This window comes from Myotis myotis, unplaced genomic scaffold (assembly GCF_014108235.1).
Source record: "Myotis myotis isolate mMyoMyo1 unplaced genomic scaffold, mMyoMyo1.p scaffold_m19_p_9, whole genome shotgun sequence".
NCBI classification, from domain to species: domain Eukaryota; kingdom Metazoa; phylum Chordata; class Mammalia; order Chiroptera; family Vespertilionidae; genus Myotis; species Myotis myotis.
In genome coordinates this window covers 29912405-29932668 of record NW_023416401.1, presented here as the reverse complement: position 1 = coordinate 29932668, position 20264 = coordinate 29912405, and the positions used below count along the sequence as shown (strand labels likewise).

The window sequence follows — 20264 nt, the reverse complement described above, 5'->3', positions numbered from 1 at the left end:
GAATGGGGTTTGAAAGAAAAGCCAGCGAATGGACCTTGGGCCAGGACGCACCGGAACACATGCATCACTGGGAGAGGCATTTGTTTGTTATCGTAACCTTGGAAGACGTCATGTGAAAGGGACTGCATGTTGCTGCTAATGTGGACTCGAAGACACAGGTTAAGACACCATTTCCCTGGGTCAGCTAAACAAAGCTGCTTCCAAAGTTTATGACAAGGTTCATGGCAGATTATAGACGTATGACCTTGCTCCTCTTTTAACATCGTTTTCGAGTTGCATTGAATTTCAAACTGAGAAATTCAATCAACGGGTTTGAGGAAATGGATTAGGAAGCATTTGTTTTTACATTTCCAGCAAACTTTTTAAGACATTTTACAAACAGCGGATTCATTAATCTCACTAAGAAGAAGGGAATAACCCTATTATCGATATTTCACAAGACTGAGCAGCGAGACAGAGGGAATTGTAGGCTCAAAGGGCAGCTGACGGAGCATGGGCCAAGGCGAGAAGAAAGCCCTCGTGTTCTGCCAATTCTGTCATAACATTTCACAGAAACCACCACCAACACCTCCATCATTCACAGCAAAATTGTTTAGTTGTAGGGTACGTTCTTGCTGGTTTTCTGTTTGCCAGGCCTGCAGGGGAGAGCTGATATGTATGTGTGTACATGTAAATGCATGTGTTTGTATGTGGGCATGTGTGTACATGCATGTGTTGGTGAGGAGAATGGCTGGTAGGGTTATCTCAAGGCAGCCTAGGGAAATAAAAGTGTGAGGAACAGCTGTTGGTATCCAAGCACATCAACCTGAATGTGTAACTATGGCACGGGGCCAAGTTTGGAGGTGAACTGGAGCTTTGGGGTGGATTCCAAACCAGTAACCATTTCTGAAAGTATCAGCTCCAGCCCCGAGCTGAAAGATGTTCCCATGTGGGTGGTCTGGAAGGACCGAGAACAGAGGTCTGAGGTGATTCCCCAGGCGGGAACCACATTCTTACCAAGTGCCTTTCCTCCGGCCTGTCCCTGAGGCAGAGCATGTTCTGCTGGGCGCTGCTGGACTCAGGGTCATTCCGGGCTTAGGGCCGCTGGGGAGTAGCTGTGTGCCTGGCAACACGCCCTGGAGCTCAGCTGAGCCACACCGTTGAGACGGTCTATAAAAGCTGGGCGGTGCCTCCAGAAAGCCACGGCTGTGGTATCTGGAAGAGACGCCTTGTCCTCAGCCCTTGGATTTGCAGTGTCACACAAACTTTGTCAAAGATTTGTGGATCTGATGAGCTGGTTGGGAAAACTGGTGGCCGGCCCCAGAGGCCGGCCCCAGGGAGGTTGCCAGACAGAGGGGGTGTTGGAGCTTGGGGAGCTCTTTGGATAAGGCAAGTCTCAGCAGATTCTGTCTGTGTGGAGACCCAGGCAGCTGAATCTAGGAGAGATGAAAGAGATTTTGAGGAGGGACAAGATGGCCTAAGGGTTTGGCTAAGCCCTGGTAAAGAGTAAGTTTTGCTATTTTAGTTTATTTTTTCCTGGAGATGGAGGGTGCTCATCTTCCTCCAATTGTTCAAGGACAGAGTGGAAAGGACATTCGATTTAAAGCCAGAAGACCTGGTAGAGTCCCCACTCCACCAGGTCTCTGGGTCTGTCATTTCCTCATGTAAAGTGGGTTGTTGGGAAGATTAAATGAGATCAGTTTTGTGAAAGTGCTTTGAGAATGTAAAATCATACACCAGTGCCTGTGGGACTTATACTCTGGCCCAAAGTGTTATTGAAATGGTGGTCAGTTTTAAGAGATAACTTAGCCAGAGGGAAGTTCATTTAGCTTGTGAACATTTAAAAGCAAACTAGTGAGCTGAGATGCTGCTAGACCTGTAACAATAGATGCTGCAGGTGCGCCACTCACTCCATCCCAGCCTGTCTCTTTTCCTTCCCGAGAGAGGATGAAAAAAGGGGATTCTAGAGAGCATTCAAGGAGCTCCCATGGGCACCTTTTTTTCCCCATACAATCCAGCAGCTCAACCCCTTTTCTTCTGCTCTTCACAACTCCCCCATCCTACTAAGTCTTATGCTTCCAAACAGGAAAGAGAGAAAGAGAGAGAGGGAGGGAGGGAGGGAGGGGGAGAGAGAGAGAGAGAGAGAGAGAGAGAGAGAGAGAGAGAGAGAGAGAGATGGAACAGGGACAAGAAGAGAGTGGGGGCAGGGGTCTGTCTTTCAGATATGCAGGGCCATGCCCTTTGGACAGCACATCAGATGCTGGGGGTTGGAAAGTAATTCTGTAAAGAGAAACACACTCCTCCTGGGTTTCTCTTTTGCTCACACACTCACAATACTTCTGGTACCAGAAGTGTGGGTGTTTTCCACAGATCAGGCAATTATCTGACCACCTGCACGTCCCACAATTTGATTCAATTCCGACACAAGATCCCCGAGATAGCATCAGATCCCACAGATTAAGGGCTCAGTCCCACAAGACTGCCCCCACTTCAGATACCAGTTGCCAGTCCCTGAGTGCCACCCGTGCTTCTGAATAACCTGCTTTAAGTCTAGGTTTCTGCAACCCCCTCCTTCGGTTGTATAATTTGCTAGAGAAGCTCACAGAACTCAAGAGAAGCACTTACGTTTACTGTTTTATTATAAAGGATATAGATGAACAGCCCTGCTTCTCCAGCTTTCCCTGCAATTTATAGGATCTTATTCCTATCATACATTATTTATTTCAGAATGCTCATAATGACTTTGCATCTCCGATTGAACACTGATTAAAGAAGCAATTGGTACCTAAAAAAGGAATGCTCCAGTAACAGCAACCTAGAAAATGTGACTTTGGGTCTGAGAGGCCTGGGCGTTTCCAAAGAGACGATTAGTGACGGCTGGAAGGACAGGGAGAACATTTTTGTAAGACTGGGGGAAGGGGAGCCGTGTGATGTAGTGGTGGAACCTCTGGTGAAATTGTGGGTTTCCGCAACATGGAAGTTAGCATGGATACCTAACAAACCCAAGGATTTGACTAAGGAGATTTCAAAGCAGAGTTTTAAAAGGGTATGGCTTATGCTGAAGGCAGGGGGTGAGAGTGGGGGGCTGGAGAGGGTCAATGGGGGGAAACAGGGAACATATGTAATACTTTCAAGAGTAAAGAATTATTTTTAAAAAAGAATGAAGTAAATCTTCATATACCAACTTCAAAATAAATAAATAAATAAATAAATAAATAAATAAAAGGGTATGGCTTGCATTCTTGTGAACTAGACAACTGGGCATCTAAGAATCTCAAGGTTGTTCTCCCATAGCAGTCTCCCATGGAGCTCAAGGTAGCAAAACACCTATCTCAGAAAAAAAAAAAAGTAGTATGGCTTTTGTCTAATGGAGTATGATTGTGACTTTTATCTAATTGTATACATAAGAAACTAACAAAGATTTTAAAGGAGTTAGAACGTCTTGGACTTAAAGGGACAAAGACAGTTTATAATAAAAAGAGGATCCTGGGCCCTCTAGCTCTTATGGGCAGGAGGCAGGTAGAGAAATTTCTCAGCTACAAAGACAGGACATTTTTAATGGGAAGCAAAGGATGGTTCAGGGGATGAAGGCAAGGATCACAGAGAACCATTCCCAGGCAGCAGGACTGGGCCTTAATCAAGAAACTGGTGAATTGAGTCCAGAGCAATTGAGCTCACAACCCCCCTCCCGGTCCCCTCCCTTTGGAATGGGAGTGACAATAGCAGTGACCCTCTGCCTGTCCCGTGTTGAGTATAGAAAACTAATCATTCATCTCCTCAGTTCATAGGTCCTCAAGAAGTTGTACCCAAGGAACCACAATGAAGGAACCTTATCTTGTGGTTTGGATTCCAGATCCTGGAGTTTGAGTTGATTCTTTCCTGAGAGCAAGACTTTTGGGGTCTCAGGAGGGATTCGTATATTTTTTATGTGGGAAGGACGTGGGTTGTTGTGCTGGAGGGTAGACTGTAGGAGCTAGTGTCCAAAAATAACCTTAAAAAGTCCATTTCTCCCCGTTTACACATGATGCTCTGGCATCCGGAGCATGTTTCTCCCCTTGATTCTGGAAAGGGCTTATGACTGCTTTGATCAATAAAAATACGGAAGAAGCGAGTTCCAGAACTTTTGAATTAATATATAAAGAATACCTCCAGCTTCAGCTTCTTCCCTTTGAAAAAGCCATTATGCTTGAAGGAAGCCACTAAATTTTGGTGTCATTAGTTATTCAGCAATAGATAATCTATACTAGAATCATTTTCTTTTCTAAGAGTTTCACTTATTGCTAGATATTTTCAAAGATGAATATGAACCCTGGTGAGTTAGAGCTTTGGCCCATGCACTAAAGGGTCATGTTTTCAATTCCTGATCAAGGCAATTCCTGGTCAAGAGCATGTACCTGGGTTGCAGGTTCACTCCTCCCATCCCCCTTCACTCTCTCTAAAAATCAATGGAAAAAAATCCTCAGGTGAGGATTAACAACAACAAAAAGAATTTGCAATGGAAAGCGCTGATGACTAGGAAGGAACTGCAACAACAGCTAGAGCATGAAGGAAGGTAGAGGGGCATTTGAGTATATTTTTGAAACAGAATCTTATATAATAAAAGGGTAATATGCAAATTGACCCTAATGGCAGAACAACTAGGAACAACTGGTTGCTATGATGTGCACTGACCACTAGGGGGAAGATGCTCAATGCAGGAGCTTCCCCCTGGTGCTCACTGCACTCCCACAGGGGGAGCTCCGCTCAGCCACAAGCCCGACTTGACAGCTGTGAGTGTAGCGGTGGTGGCAGGAGCCTCTCCTGCCTCCTCCTCAGCGCTAAGGATGTCTGACTGTGGCTTAGGGCCGCTCCCCACAGAGAGCAGGCTTAAGCTGTCAGTCAGACATCCCCTGAGGACTCCCAGGCTGCCAGAGGGATGTCTGACTTCCAGCTTAGGCCCAATCCCCCAGGGAGCAGGCCTAAGCCGGCAGGTGGACATCCCCTGAGGGTTCCCGGACTGCGAGAGGGTGCAGGCCAGGCTGAAGGACTCCCCCAGAGTGCACGAATTTTTGTGCACCAGGGCTCTAAGAGCTCCATATTTTGGAGCTCTTAAATGTGGAATATATATAAAATCATAAATCTGACATTGATCAATTTGAAACTAGTGACCCATTTTAAGGGAAAAATGTGTGAAAAGTAAGAAAAAATTATCATTGAAAAGAAAAAAACATGCAAAGTATAATGTCCTTCCTGAGAATAAATTACAAACTCAGAGCATGGAAGAGATTAATAGAGTTGGGTCCAGAACTATCAGCATTGAGAAAGAGTACTATTATTATTTCAATTGCATATGGTTCTGTACTAGTGGAAAAATTGAATCTTAGAAGCAAATTCTGTTCGTTTTTGTTCATAGTTGATAATGAAGTGAGGATGAATCAATTAAGTGTTTAAACCACGGGAATTGGTTTTATACATATAAATATGGTTGAAACTGAAAAATTAAGATCCCCACTGGATGTAAACTGATTTGTGGGGATTCATTTGCTACTTCTACACTGAGGACAGCGACAGAAAAATGTGAACATTTTGTCAGAAAACTAACATGTTCATGTCATTGGGGATGAGGGTGTTTTAATTTAGCACCTGGTGCCACCTACTGCTCCTCTGTGCTCCTCCAGAACTTTGTTACAAAACATTTATTCTTATTTGTATGAATGAAGTTCTTCAGCTGAAACTCTTGGAATAACAGCAGAGTAACTCCTGGAATAACAAGTTTCCTTCTTGTCTTATTCTCCCCAAAGGCTCTAATTTGTCAGACAGTGGAAAATAATTTGACATCATAATTCTCCAAATTTGGTGTAATTTAGAATCATTTAGAACCATTGTCTTGTGTGGATCTGATCTTTGTCCTGGATTTCACAAGCAGGCGTCTTGCCAAGTTGGAGAGGGGAGGTGGCTGGGACTGCCAGTCCAACAGCGTGTGGGTGGTTGTGCACTTTCATACAGTAGCAAACTTCATCCTCCCTCACCTGGAACGACCTGCCTTGAGTATTCTAATTAAACCTTATCTTCCCTCCACGGAGATTTAGAATATTTATTTTGGCAGGAATTATGCTTATTTACACGTTATGTACTGTAGAGGCTTACAGTTATGAAATTCTCAATGATTATTTTTAGCAAAAGCAAAGAATGAGAAATGAATGTGGGAACTCTATCAATCTTAAACATCAATCGCAATAATACAGGGATCACCAAAAGTTAGGCCCCAGTGCTGGGCTGGTGGCACTAATGATGACGAGAATTTGATAAATTCTTTTCCTAAGTGGGAAACTTTCCAGCTGAGCTCTGGAGGCCCTGAAGATTGGGGATCAGAGCGTGCCGTGAAAGTTGTAGTTATGCACAATTGCCATGTTGTCAGGTGAAGGACATCGTTAAGGAATCATTCATTCATTCAGCAAATACTCACTGGGGATCTGTTTACCAGATACCAGGGTACAATATTTCTCAACCATCGGGGGGTTCATTTTTTCCAAAGTACAATAAGAATGATGTTTAAATATATAACAAATGTTTTATAAAATGAAGCAGTCCAAGAACTAAAATGGCTGGCCATTCTCTGGGTGTTGTTTTTAGAGCTCAAGGACTGGCTATTTCATTGTTTATTAATCATCTTTTCTTGCTGTATCTCCCTTTAGCTATTTAAACAAATACTTTTTACTGAAAATTTTCACTTCCCTTGTCTTCTCTACTTATGTTATAAAATAGTAGACAAATAATTCCTCCAGGTACAGCCTCCATGCTTGTGGTGTGGCTTGGGGGAGACAATATAGAGAGAGGGATAGCATTAAAAAGGGATACATTTGGGGTCTAGAGCAGGGGTGGGCAAACCTTTTGACTCAAGGGCCACAATGGGTTCTTAAACTGGACCGGAGGGCCGGAACAAAAGCATGGATGGAGTGTTTGTGTGAACTAATATAAATTCAAAGTAAACATCATTACATAAAAGGGTACGGTCTTTTATTTCAATAGTTTTATTCATTTCAAACGGGCCGGATCCGGCCTGCGGGCCGTAGTTTGCCCACGGCTGGTCTAGAGTCATGCCAATTGGTTAAAAATATATTTGTGTAACCAGGTTGTCATGAAAACTTGAACAAATCATTCAGTGCTCTAAGCCTCAGCTTTTTCACCTATAACGTAAGAATGAAAGTGAGTGTTGATCTGCTAGGGATACTGGAGACAGTGCTTGGCATCTGGTAAGCAGCCAGCGGATGTTTGCCCTTTTTATTTGTGCAAGAAAAATACAGGAGGCAACAAAGAAAACTTTTTGGGATAGGGGATTTTGGTAGAAAATGGAAATATTTAAAAAAGACAATTTAGAATAGAGGTTAAGATTTATGGAGTATTAGATCAGAAAATGTCCCTCGAAATGTTCAAATGCAATCATTTCATTTATAAGCTTCAAAGAATTTAAAGTGACATGCCCTAGGTCATATAGCTGGGTAGGGACAGAACTAGAAGTGTAGCTTGGGTTTCTGGACTCTTCTTCTCCTCTCCCATGCCAACTCTTAGTGCGCACTTCCACAGCGATGCCTAGAATCATGATCTCAGACGTTCTGCTTCTCTACACAGGCCTTCAATGTGCAGGGCTGAGTGGTGTGGAAAAGAGTGTGTTTTCCTAGAATCTTAGCTGGAGTTTCTCATAGGTTGGGGGTTGGCTTAATCTCTGCTTTACTGTGGCTACTTTTTTTAAAAAAAATATTTTTATTGATTTCAGAGAGGAATGGAGAGGGAGAGAAAGATAGAAACATTGATGATGAGAGAGAATCATTGATCGGCTGCCTCCTGTGCACCCCTCACTGGGATTGAGCCTGCAACCTGGGCTTGTGCCCTGACTGGGAATCGAACCATGACCTCCTGGTTCATAGGTTGACACTCAAACACTGAGCCACGCTGGCCAGGCATGTACCAAATGCTGATTGGATTCCTGGTCAAGGGCATATCCTAACTAAAAAAGTGGACTAAATCTTGGTTGAGGAACTGAAGTCAGGGACCACGAAAGGGCAAGACAGGGGCGGGGGCTGGTGTTTGAGACCACACTCAACTTAGTTTGTAATGTGCCTCACTGCTCGATAGAAACCTGTATCCAATTGTTATATCGCATTTGCTGCTACCGAACTCCTTCTTCACGGGGGTGAATCTGTCTGAGTTAGTCCGCCTTGGCCATAGGGGGCTCAGGTGTTATAGGGAGGTGCTGGTAACTCATATCAGTCAGGGTCCCTCCATGGGGACTTCTCTCCCGAGGTTAGTGGAAGCTGATCTCCCAAGGTCTTTGTCAGAATCTTCCTTCCTCCCACCACCTTTCCTCCCCACATTCCCTCTCTCTGCGGCCAGGGCAGGCATCATAACTCTGGGCTTGAGACCTTGATTGTGACGAGGTTATGTGTCAGACCACAAATGGTAGGAAGGACAGGCTATAGTTGGCAGGTTAGCAGTGATCAGAAGAGGAATAAACATAATGTGGATATTCCTTGCAAAAAAGTGTTTGTGTTCTAGATGCAAAAATAGTTGGACAAGTGGACCTTCTGCATCCACCACTGGTCCTGTTCATAACCATCATCCTAGGAGTCGAGGGGGGTGTCCTCTGTGCCTCTCCTTAAGTGTGTCCCCCCTTCCAGCTACTGCCCCCACACAGGGACCCACCTCTTCATCACGTACTTGACCCGCATTTCATAGCGCCCGATCCATTTTCCTGCACAGTGTGCGTCATCAACCTACAAGCCATTGAGGGTGGGCATGCAATAGGCAGACAGCACCACGACAGTCTGCTCAGTGGAATTTACTACCCCAAATAAGCCTGCCTTTTTTTTCTTTTTCTCTGCTTTACCTGGAGACCAGGCAAGATTAACTTTCCACATCTAATTAATGAGTATAAACAGCAATTTGATGGTACCACATGTTATAAGTTCTGGCTAATAATTCAGCCCTCCAAATAATTTTAAAATTCAGCACTCCAAAATTCTCACACCTTTATTCTCTAACTCAGCCGTGGGCAAACTACTGCCCGCTGTTTGAAATAAATAAAACTAAAAAAAAAAAAAAGACCGTACCCTTTTATGTAATGATGTTTACTTTGAATTTATATTAGTTCACACAAACACTCCATCCATGCTTTTGTTCCAGCCCTCCGGTCCAGTTTAAGAACCCATTGTGGCCCTTGAGTCAAAAAGTTTGCCCACCCCTGCTCTAACGCCTTCCATTTTAAGACCAGACTCCTAATTAGTTACTATTGTTCCAAATGCTAATTTGGGTCGGCCTGGAGGCTACGTTCATGTCTTCTGTCCCCAGACAGCTGCCTCACTTGCCCTCAGCTCTCAAATCTTCCAGTTTAGGGTCAAGCTAAGGTTTTACAACAGTTGGATTCTTCCTTAGATAATTCTGCCCTTCTCTAAACTTCTATAGCCATTGTTTGCACCATTCCATAAACTTATCTGGCTTGGGGTTTGAAACCACCCCAGAGGTAGCTTTAATGTGACTTGCTACTCAATAGAAGCATGAGGCCATCCTAATTACCTGTGTATTTCTCTTCTAGCTTTTGCTGGAACCCATTTCAGTCTCTTTTTATTACACTGTCCTTATCTCTCTCTTTTTAAAATTTGTCTTTATTGTTGAAAGTACTACAGATGTTCTCTCCCTCCCCCCCCCGCCCCCCCCATTGACCCCCTCCAACCCACACCACCACCACCACCCCTGCCAGGCCTTCACTGCACTATTTTCTGTGTCCATAGTTATGCATATACATTTTTTAAAAATCTTTTTCTGCCCTTCCTGCCCCCTCCCCTATGAGATTTGTCAATCTGTTCCATGCTTCTCTGTCTCTGGATCTATTATTTTCATCATTTTATTTTGTTCTGCTCTGTATCTCTTGAATGATGTATTGAGGTGATGTCCCAGTGCCAGAGTTCAGTTCCCCTGTACCACTGCATGTGAGGGTTAAATTAGATAATATGGCTAAATGAGTACCCTATATACTGTGGTCTTGGCATTGAGCTAAATGCTTTGCATACCTTTTTCCATTTGACACTCATAACAACCTTGTGAAAAAGCTATTATTATCTTTATTTTATTTATTTATTTATTTTTTTAATATATTTTATTGAGTTTTTACAGAGAGGAAAGGAGAGAGATAGAGAGTCAGAAACATCGATGAGAGAGACACATCGATCAGCTGCCTCCTGCACACTCCCCACTGGGGATGTGCCCGCAACCAAGGCACATGCCCCTGACCGGAATCGAACCTGGGACCGTTCAGTCCGCAGGCCGACGCTCTATCCACTGAGCCAAACCGGCTTCGGCAATTATTATCTTTATTTTAAAGATAAAAAAACAGAGGCTTTAACAGGGCAAGTAATTTCTCTAGGGTAACATAGCTGGCAATTCATAGAAATGACATGCAAATTCAGATCTGTCTTATTCCAGATGCCCTAACTCTCCATTGAGCTCTTTACACCACTTCTCCGCAAAGTGTGAGCATCTTGCCAAGGTTCACTAAACTCCCCAGAGGCGGTAGCTCTGATTTTTGCCTTTAGTTACCCTCAGGCTCATGCACATAAGAGACTGGGGCTCTTAGCAAATGCTTATGACAAATATCCTGGTCCACAGACAGAGTGAGATTTGCCAGAATAAAATACAATAGCCTCAAGTTTCTCAAATTGCTCTTTTCCTTGTTGCCAGGGAAACATCCCTGCCTTCTACCTACGGAAAAACCGTTACAATGCACTCATCTTCATCTTTCCAACATTGGCCCCTCATGTCAGGTGTTGTCTTTAACAATGATGAATCAATCCCAGTGGGCGACACTTTCCCTTCCCTTTCGCCTCCAGATTTATATCCCATTGGCCACTTCCTTTCATCTCGGTGATTGTATCTGACCTAGGCAATGACTTTCTTCTTTTTTTTAATATATATTTTTATTGATTTCAGATAGGAAGGGAGAGAGAGAGAAAGAGAGAGAGAGAGAGAGAGAGAGAGAGAGAGAGAGAGAGAGAGAGAGAGAAACATCAATGATAAGAGAGAATCATTGATTGGCTGCCTCCTACACACCCCCAACTGGGGATCGAGCCCACAACCCGGGCATGTGCCCTTGACCAGAATCGAACCTGGGACCCTTCGGTCGGCAGTCTGACGCTCTATCCACTGAGCCAAACTAGCTAGGGCTATGACTTTCTTCTTGTCAGATAGTTAGATATTTAGGATTACACAGGCCTTTTATTCTGTTTACTTATTAAGGAAGTGTTTCCCTATCCACTTCTTGACATTCGGCATTTTGTATTGTTTTTACTTAGTGGCATTTTAGGATCCAGACACTCTGTACAGGCCCCAGCTGCCCACTCTCAGTTCAGTGTGGGCGTCGGAGACAGCTTCACAGATATATTATGGGGACTTGGGAAATTACCATGTGCCTCAGGGTCTGTATCTGGACACAGAAAGAAAAAATACAAGAAGAATAGGATGTTTTCCAGTTAAGGCAATGCTTGACTCTATTAACTTAAAAGAGATATGACTCCCTACCTAGCTGTGGCCATTTTCCTTCTACAGGCTATTTTTGTGATATGGCCCAAGAACATTTCCCCTGACTAATCAAAGCCTAAGGACCATGTCCTACAGTACATGTGAAATGTCAGTTATAATAAAGTGACCTTAGAGGAGGCAAGCTAATTTAAGAGAGTTTACAGGTTGGAGAAGTCTATAAAGAGACCAAATGTCTATGACTTAACCAGGAAATTAAGCCATATAATACCGACAGATTACAAAAGGGGAAACCAACTCTGTGCAAAGTTTGTGCTCTGAAGACAATATTAACTCCCAGACCAGCAAAACAGCGAGTTCTTGTGACAGTCTTAGAACACATATATTGTGCAAATAGAGGATTCTGCAGAGGGGCAGATCAGTTCAGGGCAGATTGTTAGGTTTAGAAACAGGTGGAGAATAGATATGGATTTTGAAGGGTGGAAAGGAGATGGGAGAGCATTGTGGATCTATGGAAAGGCATGATCAAAAGTCCTGGGAAGAAATGTAGCCAGGGTCCTCCAGGATACAAGTTTCATAGTGGTCCCTGTGGTTGCTATAATGGCCCTGGATGGCTTTCAAGGGTTTCATGAACCACAGAAATTGTGAAGTACTGTACATTTGTGTGCATATGTATTTTCCCTGGGGATATGTCTGTCACTCGCAAATGTTAAAAAACATTAGTCTAATGTTAAAAAACATTAGTCTAATGTTTTCTGATAATGTTATGATTGGACAATAATGCAGTTTTAATGTTTATCAAGACTATTTTAGAGAACAATAAAAAGTAAAGCTTGTTACACCTTCTTCTCTTCTTGCTATTCTTTCCGTACTCTGCTAGCATTCCCTGAAGTTCCATTTTCACTGCTTAGCTCGTTTTCCTAACTCAAGCCTTCAGTGGTCACATCTCTGTTGATGATTTTCTTCTCTGTCTTCAGCTCCCATTCATTTCTGAGATCAATTTGGGTGGGCTGACAGCATTTTATAGTCAGTATTTCCTAAACTGAAGTTAACAGAATGGTGTCTTCCATGCCAATATCCTTATCAGTGGAACTGCCATTCTGCCAGTAATTGCAATGGGATATTTCAATTTTCATCCCCCTATCCAATCAGTAACTGTGTTTTATCAGTTCTTCCTTACTGTTATTTTTTTTTTTACATCTGAAATGCCTGTCCTGCGGGACTAGCGATAGTGCTCTTGGTTTGGATTGATTAACTCGTGACATACAACAGGCTTCCCCTTCATCAGGCTGACTTTTAATATGAGTTACAGGACAGAAAGGCACTCTGCTCAAGACAGGCCCGGAGAGGGTGGTCTCCAGCTTCCAGGCAGTGCCCACATGTCAGTCACATGGCACTGGGGATGCATATGGCCAGGAGACATCAGGCACAGTATGTGCATGCAACCCATGCCAGGGGCCATTGCATCTCGAGTCCTTTCACCTTTCCCCCGGCATGGCACAGTCTACCACAGGCGCATGGGACTAGCTCCCATTCTCAGAGGCATCTCACCAACACTCACGGCTTGAAAATAATTTGTCAATGAAATGGGGCCACTTGCTCTGGCCAATTGTCAGCAGCTGGTTTTCAGGCAACAATTCATTTATCGTGGGTGCAGTTGTATAAACCCCTAACAATTCCTTGCGTTAATGTTGGCACACGGCAAGTCCTCAGATGTTCCTGAAGCTACTGGAAGGGTCTCAGAACCAGCCGTTAACCTTTCCCTTCCTACTTTTTTATTCCCATTGGCAATGGCGTTACTTGAAATGCTGCCTATGATTGGATTATTTCACCAACCTCTAATAGTCTCTACTCCCTCTAACCCAACTTTATGCCATATTACCTAATGAATATACCTAAAGGTTTTGTCATGTTGCTTCTCTGTTCCAGGACTGTGTAGGCGAGATGTTGGAGTGGGGGCAACCCACTCTACCTCTGCATGAGAATTTGGCATTTAGTTGGCTCTGGTTCCCTGTAACTTGATAAGGAGAGCATATGGACTATGTCACTAAGAAGCATTCCTTACACCAGAATAATGCCTGCTTGCATCTGGATTTGGAGAACTATAGATGAATTGTTAATACTGGATAGGAAGCCATAGCTTTGGCCTCCCCTTCCTAGGGCCACTCTTGTAACTGTGGGGATTTTTGAAAGCAACTAGAATGGACCCCAACATTAAAAGTATTGTAATTTTTGAAATTTATTGTGAAATGGGATTTTAAAGAATTGGCTCTTTGTGACTTTTCCTAACTTTTTATATATTTGTTGCTTCATGTGAAAAAAAAAAAAACCCCTCAAAACTGAAATAATAAAAAGTTCCCCTCAATGATGAGGGAAGATAAATGGACAAATCTACAAATGGCTATCTACTTTTTGGAACATGAACATGAAGTCATTCAAAAATCGACAAATATCGTTCATTACTTCCATGATTCAACATGTGGGAATATGATTTATATCCCTTTTAAAAAATACATTAGTGTAAATATATTTTTGATGTAATGTGATTTTTGTACCATAACGTTTATTTAGGTTTTTATGGGCACAATTATGCTTATAAAGCTCAAAACAAGGAATTTCCCACTGTCCCCATTTCCTTCTTAGCCATGATTATTTTTCGTTTCAGTGTGTTGTTATCCCTGGAAGTTATTTTGTCACATAGAAGAGAAGGATGCTGGATTACAATGTGCTTCTGGCATCACCGCTGGCACCAATGGCATTGTTGCACTCCAACTGGAGGTTCAGAGGGAGCTGCCTCATTGGGATAAGTTTTAGGGATAAGGCTTTCCCTTCCTGGGTTCTCTCGACTAGCTCGTTAGAAGAGAATCGTCCACGATACTTGCTTCTCAGGCAGGCTAAGGATCCAATGTTCTTGGGACATGAGGCTAAGAGCCAGAGAGAGAAGGGGCTGTGCTCTCCTGAGACCGAACCCCATTATGTCAGTCAGTAAAGGAGGAAGGGCCTCAGGAAGGGGCCTGGGGGTCATTGACACTGGGGCTGAGTGTGTAGTACTTCTAGGATGATGCCAACTAGGGTTACATAACAATAGCAGCAAGACTACGTTTCTGACGTTTTCCAGACTGTCCCTGGACCAGCTCTGGGAAGGCGAGATGTAGCTATGCCAGAGAAGCAGTAATGACTCATTAGAGCATGAGACTTCGAGGGCTTCTCACCAGACGCTGCCCATTGTGCTGTTGGCAAAACAGTAAATTACTACCAGTGATTTAGTGTCCAAAGTGTAACCTGAGGAACTTGTCAAAAGCGTAGTTTACCAAGAGATTCTGGTTTTATTAGATTTGAAGTGAAGGCCAGGGACTGTGCATGTAAAAAAAATGGTTCAGGTGATTGCGATACAAAGATCCTGGGAAAACACGGTTGTCCTGTAAAGGTCTTCTTAACTTCTGTTACTGCTTTTATATTGACCTTAGGCTGAAACTGACAACTAAGACTTCCTCATGCCACAAGACTTAGAGCGTGCTTCTATCATGAATGTTTGAATGAAGATCTTTCGAGGTTAGAATGCAGCTTAGCTGATATTTATGTCTAGTTGATGATCTGGTTTACATTAATTTATAGAAATAGATATCCTTTTCCTTAAACGATAGATCAGGACCTGCATGTAGAACCCGCTGGGAAGACTTGTGAACCCCTTTCTTCACTGCACAGGCTTCCTCGGGGCACGGGGATTCTCCAGACGGAGAGGAGGGCAGCAGGGTGGTCCTGCCCTCTCCTCCGAGGGCTCCTTAAGCAACATTCCTTGGGATCAGAAAGCTTTAGGAAAACAAAAACAAATTCTCACAGAAATCCCAGAGCCCCTAGGTGAGCCTGTGTGTAACAGCATGCTGCAAACCTCAAAGTCTAAAATTGGTGTTTTAAGAAAAACGTGAGGGCATTAAACCTACAGTATTTTTTTTACCTTTCTTTGACATTAATCAGAATAAAAGTTATATTTTCCCATTCCTATCAGCTTAGAGGTCTGCTAGTTATCCAGACTTACTATAATATTCTACCAAGGAGCTATAAAGAATTATTGGCATTGAGGAATGGTGGTGGGAGCTGTTGGCAAATGTATCTCTGTACTTCCTTTAACTATCAGTTCTCTCTCTCTCTCTTCTTTCTCTCTCTCTCTCTCTCTCTCTCTCTCTCTCTCTCTCTCTCTCTCTCTGTTTGTATCTTTCGTTCTTTCAATGACTTGCTTTGTTAGTATTCTCTCTTTGTGTGTTCCTTTGGGCTTTTAGGGGGTATGAGAAAAGCTAAAATGTGTGCAAAAGAGATGTAATTAGCCTGTAATTTGAGGTGGTAAATACATTTTGTTTTTTGCCCTGGCTGAGTAGCTCAGTTGGTTAGAGCTTTGTCCTGATATACCACAGTTATGGGTTTGATCCCTGGTCAAGGCACATACAAGAGTCAACCAATGGATTTTGAAAAGGTAGAACAACAAATCTCTCTCTCTCTCTCTCTCTCTCTCTCACTCTCAGAATTGATAAATAAAATAAAAACATTTTGGTTTGCCCTTGGGCCACTTGGAACAGAAACCATACTCAGTGACTGACTTGCTTTCCCCCAGCGTTGTGCTTCCGCAGTCCCCAGGGAGGCAGTGTGCGTGGGGAAGGTGTGAGTGCTCACATCCTGTGGTCAGGGCTCCCACACCTCTGAGCTTCAGGTTCTCATCTGTAGAATGTGGAGAATCCTTGTACTCAACTTTCAGCCTTGTGCTGCGGCTTGAATGTAATCCAGATAAGGATAATCTTTGGAATAAGTTTTCATAATTATTAACTTACTATGAGTATTATTTAGGCCATGGCTAAAAAAATGAACAGCTATTTATTGTAGGTGAGAGAAAATGATACAAACACTGGTCAAATGGACTGCAAAAGATTGTATAACTGGGATATGCAATGTGGGTGGACAAGCCTGGGAATTCTAAGTAGCTTAGGCCTCCAGAAAATTGCCCTGGGCTGCTAACACCTAAGGGCTATGCTTCTTCCTTGTGGCTATTTAAAGCTTTTCTCATTTCCCAATTCATCCTAAAATAAACAGAGAAGGACTCAACCTGATAAAATCTAGGCTACATTTGGCTAATCTTGGGTTTAGCCAAATGAACAGACTATAAGCAAATCATGATTCAACTTCAAACTATTTAGAAAACACTCTATTTTTAAGTCAGATAGCCAGTTGGTAAGGATGTTGTTAGGGAGATAGAAGCATTGGATGGTGTTTGGAGGAGATGATTTTTTAATTTCACAGAGGAGGGAGAGTTAAAGCAAAGCAAACTGTCAAGTGAGGATTCAGGAGGCTTTGTAACAACACAGTATTTATCTGCAAGGCATGAGAAGGGGACAAGGGGTCTAAGCACTAAGACAACATTTTATTACAAATGAAACTTTTGATATGAATTTATTTTTCTTTTGCTATTAATACGTGTTTTCAAAAACATTTAACTTCAGAGAAGAAAATCGAAATTGATATATTAATATGAAACTACTAATAGTTATCATTAGTTTGTGGTATCATGAAATTTTTGGTTTCTGTGGTTGGCCTGAATTCTCAAAATATTAGCATGTAAGTTTTACGTTAGGGATACTATGTTAACATTAAAAAAAAAATCAAACCTGTAAAGAATTATTGTGAGTCTATTTGAGCCAAACTTTCGCCAGTTGCCAGGAAGCAGGACCTCACCGTATTGGAATAATGCTCCGGAGAATGGCAGTCTTGAACCTTGTTTTATACTTTATAATCAAAGGAGGAGAAGTAAGTGGGTTACATGAACTCCACTGGCGATAGATTAGGAGGCGGGAGGAAGAAAAGCGGGTTGCGGGGGAACCTCTGGGCTTGGATAAAAAGTAACATGAGAAAGATAAAGACCACATGATCTCACTCATTTGTGGATTATAGAGAACAACAGAGACTGATGAACAGGGACAGACCCAAAGACTGAGAAACAGCGATCAGGCTATCAATCCCCAGAAGGAAAGTAGGGGAGGGCGGGGGTAAGGGGAAGAGATCAACCGAAGGACTTGTATACATGTATATAAGCCAAACCAATGGGCATGGACAACAGGGGGATGGGAGCATGGGTGTGTGTGTGGGGGGGGGGGGAGGTTGGGGGGTTAATGGGGGGGATGAGGACACATTTGTAATACCTTAACTAATAATAATAATAATAATAATAATAATAATAATAATAAAGTAAAATGATAGACATACTGCCAAAACATACTTCTTTTACTTAGGTGGGTGCAGGACAGTAAACAGTCAGCAATTAACTCAATAACAGTGAGGGGATTTGTGGTCTCCGTAGAGTGGTGTCTGTGCTTTGAGGGGTCCTGTAAAATGAAGTTACTCCAAATTTGCCTGAAAGCTGTCACAGTGAAGGGAAACATCTACAATGGACGAAAAAGCAGCAGCGGCTTTCGTGGAAATAATGTGTGGGCAATAACTGTTGGGATAAACCAATAAGAAAGAATGAAAAGTGGGGACAGTAACCGAAGTCCTAGTTCAAAATAATGTTACAAAGCATATAAGTAACATTATTTTTTTTGAAATATGGATTACTAGGAAACCTGGGAAGTGTGTTATTTAATAAATGTAGGTATTTGAAAGTTGTGATTTTAGAGTCACCATCTGGATTCCACAAGTCATTCATCAAAGCAAACATTCCTGTGGCCCTTCAGTATCTTTTATTGGGTTTTTAGGAAAACTTGGTAAAGACCTTGAGTGGAGCACACCTTTAATAAATAGACTGATTATTGGTATTATTGACTTAGTGTACAAATCATCAAAAGAAAACAAATCCTGTCTCAGAGAACTTTAAAAGCAAATCTCTCAAAACAATATTGCAGCCCCTCTCTTCCTCGGCGCGGCCTGCGGAGGTGGCAGCCATCTCCTACTCGGCATCATGGCTGCCCTCAGACCCCTGGTGAAACCCAAGATGGTCAAAAGAGGACCAAGAAGTCCATCCGGCACCAGTCAGACCGATATGTCAACATTAAGCGGAACTGGCAGTAACCCAGAGGCACTGACAATAGGGTGCGTCGAAGAGTCAAGGGCCAGACCTTGATGCCCAACATTGGTTATGGGAGCAACAAGAAAACAAAGCACATGCTGCCCAGTGGCTTTTGGAAGTTCCTGGTCCATAACGTCAAGGAGCTTGAAGTGCCGATGAGTAACAGATCTCACTGTGCTGAGATTGCTCACAGCGTCTCCTCAAAGAACCGCGAAGCCGTTGTGGAAAGAGCAGCCCAGCTGGCCATCAGAGTCACCAATCCCAATGCCAGGCTGCACAGCGAAGAAAATGAATAGACAGATTCTGTACACGTTGTATTTGTGTTACTAAAATCATAACATTCTGCCATCTTGGAAAAAAAACCAAAAAACAATATTGCAGCAAGGTACATACTTGTAAGCCACGCCTGAAAACAGGCGGGGTATAGCAGGTCATGTCCCTGGTTTTTGTTGCATTAGGTGCCATTAGAACTGACTTGGGAAACACGGGGCCAAAGAACTCAGATGGGTAGAGCGCAGTGCCAAAAAGTGTGTGCTTGGCATCGTCACGGTTGCTAACCTCTCTCACTTGCTGTCTCAGGAGTCGCAGGGTTTTGTCAGGAATCAGGGCTGTTAGCCACTGTGAGAACACCTCAAGGGTTGGAAGCTCAAAATCGGGCAATGTTTTTTGAGTCCAGAAAATACCTAATATACACTACTAGGGGCCCAGTGCATGAATTCGTGCACCTTGAAAGGAACTGTGGGCCGCGAGTTTTCTTTAATGAAAAGAAAACTTCATCAAGGATTCTAACAAGAATGTTATATAGGAAGACTAGCTATGAATTTTTACTTTCTCTAGTTCAAGTTCAGTTCAATATTTAACCACGCCAGAGGGTATGAAGAAGGGAGCTGGAGAATCAAACACTGTGAATGAAGTCTTATGAGAAAAGTAAGCACACAGCAATGCTGCTAAATAATAGATTTCACAGAATTTCAAATAAGTATAGGCCAGGATGGAAACCCCTCAGTCACACCTCAGAAGTCATCAAAATTCCCCTCGTATACTCTCCTTGTTCCTAAACCTCCTCAGGGGGTAAGGAAAAAATGTTTAATGGATCTAAAAATATTCATGCCACACACTTAACTTATATTTTTCCTTTCTTTTTCAAGGACTGTTTCTAGTGAAAAAAACAAACAAAACCCAAAACATTGTAATGAGAAGGAATAAATGAAGAAGCACAAAATGATGTATGGACGCTGCATAAAATGTTTTCATCTATAAAATACAAATGAAGCTTAGATTATGTTAGTTATCTCTTGCTGCACAACAAGTTATTCCAAAACTTGGCCACTTAAAACAACAGTTCTTTTGAGGTTTCAGTAACGCAGGAGCAGCTTAGCTGGGTTGCTCTGGCGCAGGTCACACACAAGATCCTGGCCAAGCTCTCGCCTGGGGTCGCAGTCGTGGCAAGGTCTGTGCGGGCCGAAGCCTCTGCCCCCACTCACTCCCAGGGGCCTCATCACATGGACCTCTCCGCAGGGATGTTCACGGCGTGGCGGCTTGTGACTCCAGAGGGAGAGAACAGGAAAGGCCGCGCGTATTACTCTATCATGTATTTGCCAAAGTGGCATTCTCTCGGTCCTGCCTCATTGACTGACCATGCTTACTTTTAAAATAAAGCCACTTCTGACTTTGTCAAGCACTCACAGACCCTGAGTGCAAGAACCCATTAGTGAGGTGGTAGGACGCTCGCAGA

At 43.0% G+C, this 20264-nt stretch overlaps 1 pseudogene; it reads left to right on the top strand.

The window, feature by feature from the left end:
- The first annotated feature begins 18421 nt into the window (after window positions 1–18421).
- Window positions 18422–18825, top strand: LOC118663654 (annotated as a pseudogene).
- Window positions 18826–20264: the final 1439 nt, after the last annotated feature.